The sequence below is a fragment of the Bos grunniens genome, chromosome 3 (genome assembly GCF_055505025.1).
Source record: "Bos grunniens cultivar Pamir isolate PY7600 chromosome 3, Bosgru_T2T1.0, whole genome shotgun sequence".
In the NCBI taxonomy this organism is placed as follows: Eukaryota; Metazoa; Chordata; class Mammalia; order Artiodactyla; family Bovidae; genus Bos; species Bos grunniens.
Genome location: NC_141167.1, coordinates 100,294,255 through 100,298,370, shown reverse-complemented (window position 1 = coordinate 100,298,370; position 4,116 = coordinate 100,294,255). Strand labels below are relative to the sequence as shown.

The window sequence follows — 4,116 nt, the reverse complement described above, 5'->3', positions numbered from 1 at the left end:
GCTTCGAAGCAGAGGGAGGGCGAGAAGAGCAAGTCCTGCGGCTCCCGGGTGGGTTCGAAACATCGATCATTTCCGAGAGCGCCGAAAAGGCCGACTGAACAGGGTGGCGCCGGCGCTGGTCCACAGCACGGGAGGAGCGGCGTTTACACTGCTGGGCAACCGGGTCACCCTGGTCTCAAACAAAGCCAAACTTCAGCTTCCTGGAGCTGAAGCGTCCACAGAGGCGACCCCCGCCCTCGGGTGCATAGCAGCACAACTGGAGACTCTGCACTGGGTGTGGGATCCGGAAGTCAGACTCTGGGGTGCCCGAGGGGCCCGGTTTCGGGGGAGGGAAGGAGCCCTAAAGCAGAGGCTCTTGGGAGCCGCAGTCTCCTCGCCTGAGACTGGTGGTTCCAGGTTCATTCTTCAATTTGAAAGACTGGTGACCAAGAGAGTGCCGGTAGGACTTGAGGTTTCGGTGGACATAGAGTCAAGTTCCCACACAGCCATCGTTTCTGTAGTGTAGTGGTTATCACGTTCGCCTCACACGCGAAAGGTCCCCGGTTCGAAACCGGGCAGGAACAGACTTGCTGTTTTCCTGAGATTTACATTCCCATTCAAGAAATTAAAAAGGGGGGCAGAAGGTGTGGCAGTAGTGGGTTCTCTTAAATTTTCCTTGGCCCAAGAAACATGGGAGGAGTTCCTTGCCTCCTGAAAGCCCCATCGGCCCTAGAATCAGTCCTGGTTTCTCCGCTCTGAGTCACACTGCAGACCAAGCCATAGTCAGTGAATCCAAGGAGGGCACAGGACAAGAGTGACTTCAGGATGCCTTTACCTTCTGAAATCCCCGCACCTTCTCATCTGGGGCCTAGTCTCTACCGCTGGCACCTACTATGTCTCTGAAAACCAAGAAGTTTATTCCTTGTGAAGACTTGGCTTTCCCTCACCCCAGCACACGTGAGAGACACCGAATTTGAGTCACAGAACAAAAGAACGAATTCAACTCTACACCGCCGGCTGGAGCCAAAGACGCAGGATGAAGAGCGTCAGGCTCTGCGGATTGAGGAAAAGCAACCGGTCCTCGTGCCACTATCAGGAGAGGCCAAGAAGTTCATTGGAAGTAGGTCAGAGATCAGGGAGTAGATGGACCCGCTCATCACTCACTGAGAGCCAAGTGGCCCATGCTTGACAAGGAAACATGTTTAGAAGGAGAGCGTTACCTCTCACCAACCCTGGATTCCAGGTCTTCCCCCATGATCTGCCGCGCCTGCCCTGTCTGCACCTTGGATGACGCCAACTTCCTTGGGCTCAGACCAAGAGTAGTATCTGACGCAAGGCTTTCCTCAGACCCCACATCCCGTTAGGACTTCGTGTTTGCTTCTCGGTCCATGTGGACTTTGGTCTACACAGGCCCTCTTGTTCTAGACTCTGGATTTGTGTAAACGACTTTCCTGATAAAGGCGGGAAATCAGTGGAACGCTCGGCTCCCTCACCCTGAAGCTCGGATGAGGATGGTGGGGGCGTTGGGTGGCCGTTGGGCTCAGTGCTGGGCGGCTTCCCTCTTCTGGGCCCGGCCTCATGGGCAGGGGCAGGGCCCGGTCCCCTCAGCGCGCTCGCCTCGCAGGCTCAGGAGCCCCGCGCCTTCCCTTGCGGCTGCAGGGAGCCATGTGTCTGTGGTCCCTCGGGTGCCTGTTGTCCCTCCACCCCGTCCGGGAAACGACGACCGCCCCCTGGTCCAGTCGACGTGAGACGGCAACGCCGCCGCCGGAGGCGACAGAAAGTTGGCGAATCCGTTCCTCTGGCTGGACTTGGAAGGTGAAAACTAGGACCTGCAGGGGAGGAAAACAGGGGAAAGCTCATGAAATGTCCTGATCTAAAGCTGTTTTGAAGTCCGCCTCTTTGGGGACTCAGGCTCCAGCGCTGGTGAGGATACTGCCGCGCGGTCGCACCCTCGATTGCACTCGGAGTCCACGCGGAACCAGGCGGAGCCCCGCGACCTGGGGGCCGGTGCGCACGCGGCCCGCGCCTTCCCCGGAGTAGGAGCCCCTGACCGGAAGAAAACGCGGTGACCGCCGCACCAAGAAAATGAGAAAACCACTGCCGGAGAAAACGGCACATGCACCTCCAAACTTGTTACCCTTCTAAAGGAAACCAGAGACAGACAGACAACTTTGCATTAAAGTCTTTCAGCAAAAAGAAACTCTGCCTGCTTGTGAGGTGAACACGAAAACCCCTCCCGACAACTGTTTTCTGGGAAAACCGCCTTTATCTCTCTCTCCTCCTAGGTTAAAATTTGAGCTCCAAGACCTGTTGGAAAATATTATAAAAGGCAAATAAAAGGCGTTTCAGACATTGTAAAAGGGAAAACAAAGCTGTCCTTCAAGCAGAATCTCAAGCACAGTAAGTGAGGGATGAATCACCACGAGAGCTGTGTGGACAGAGCCTGGCTCCTCAGCGGCCTTATGCAGAGACTGACTGCAAGCAAACTCAGTACAGGCTGGGAGGCCCGACCCGCGTTCATGTTCGGTATTTCCAAACACACAAAAGACCTGAGCCGTCAGCCTTTGCTGCGCTTCCTGCTAAAACGTGAAAATGTGACGAAAGTCTTGGACTTAAACTTGATGACTAGAATAAGCTACAGAGGCAGGAACCTGAGGAATCACCTTTCCCAGGGATGACCCTGGAGAAGCGAGGTTGCGAAAGGGCTGCGACGAAAGAGCACGCGGGTCAGGCGCATCGGAACAGAGGGGAGGGCGGGTCCTCGGATTCCCGGGTGGCTTTAAAGCATGGATCGTTTCCGAAAGCGGAGCCCACTGACCGCCGGCGCCGTGAAAAAGGCCACCGAGGCGAGGGTCTGCAGCCCGTAAGGGGCTGTGTCCTTGTTGCTGGGCATCGGGGTGGTCTGGGTCTGAGAGGCACCTAAAGCCCCAGGCTCCTTCGGCTTCTGGGAACTGGGGAGTCAGAGAGGGCGACCCCTCCTTTCCGGTGCGTAGCTGTACTCTAGTTGCAGGATCCCGAGGCTAAAACTGTCGGGGATCCCCGGGGGCCTCGCTTCAGGAGAAGCGAGGAGCCCTAAAGCAGAGCCTTTCAGAAGCCACAGTCTCCTTATCTAAGGGATAGCCTGTACTTCCAGGATCCCCTTCCTTTGAAAATTTCTGATGGCCCTTGTGGTCAAACATAGAATTCTTGGGTATGTCATTAGAAATATATTCCCGTGTGGTTTCCGTAGTGTAGTGGTTATCACGTTCGCCTAACACGCGAAAGGTCCCCGGTTCGAAACCGGGCGGAAACAACCTTACTTTTTCCCAGAGTTGTATACATTTTAAACGCAAAAAAGATGTCAGCGGCGTGGAGTGAGAGACCTCGAAAGCAGCTGCATTTTCCATCCCCAATAAACAGGAGTTCCGTGACAGCCTGAAAGCTTGCTCCGCACTACAAACCAAGCCTCCTTCGTCTGAGTCACTGTGGACACCAGGGCACAACCAGCTACTCCAAGGAGGGCACAGAACAAAACCTTTACCTCCGGAAATCCCCTCAGCTCCTCTGGCGCCTACATTTTCTCTACACCCTGACACATATTATGGCTCTGAAAACCAAGAAGTTCATCCGTCTGAAGCACACTTGGCTTTTTCCCACCTCAGCACCCTTGGTTTGCATGAAAGAACAATAGAAACCGAACTGACTCTTCACTGGGGGCTGGAGCCAAAGACTGGTAGAAAAGAACTCTGCTCAACTGAGCTGTCCGGGCACGAAAAGGTGCCCAAACACGTGCCATTAGCAGGAGAGGCACCTGAGCCAGGTCAGAGATCAGGAAGTAGAGCGATCCATCCATCACCCTGTGAGAGCCAGTCAGCACCTGACTCATAAGGACAGCAGAGGTTCAGAAGGACAGCTTGACCTTGGCTCTGATGCACACAGCGCTAAAGCTAGACCAGGATGGAACCCAGCCTGTTACCTTTCAGCCTGGCCCCAGAGCCCAAAATATGGCCCAGGAGAGGAGAGGGGAAGGGTAATGAACAGCCGGGCAGGAGCCGGGAGACTTGCGCAGCTTTGTTCAGCCCTGGGCCGCTGGGAATCGCCCCCTTTTCTGCTCTCAGCATCTGTGGAATATAATATTTACTTTAGTTTTTACGTGGA

At 55.0% G+C, this 4,116-nt stretch overlaps 2 non-coding genes across 2 annotated transcripts; both read left to right on the top strand.

The window, feature by feature from the left end:
- The first annotated feature begins 490 nt into the window (after window positions 1-490).
- Window positions 491-563, top strand: TRNAV-CAC (transfer RNA valine (anticodon CAC)). The gene has a single exon. It is a non-coding gene; the product is annotated as a tRNA-Val (tRNA).
- A 2,635-nt stretch (window positions 564-3,198) lies between these two features.
- On the top strand, window positions 3,199-3,271 carry TRNAV-AAC (transfer RNA valine (anticodon AAC)). Its single transcript has one exon. It is a non-coding gene; the product is annotated as a tRNA-Val (tRNA).
- Window positions 3,272-4,116: the final 845 nt, after the last annotated feature.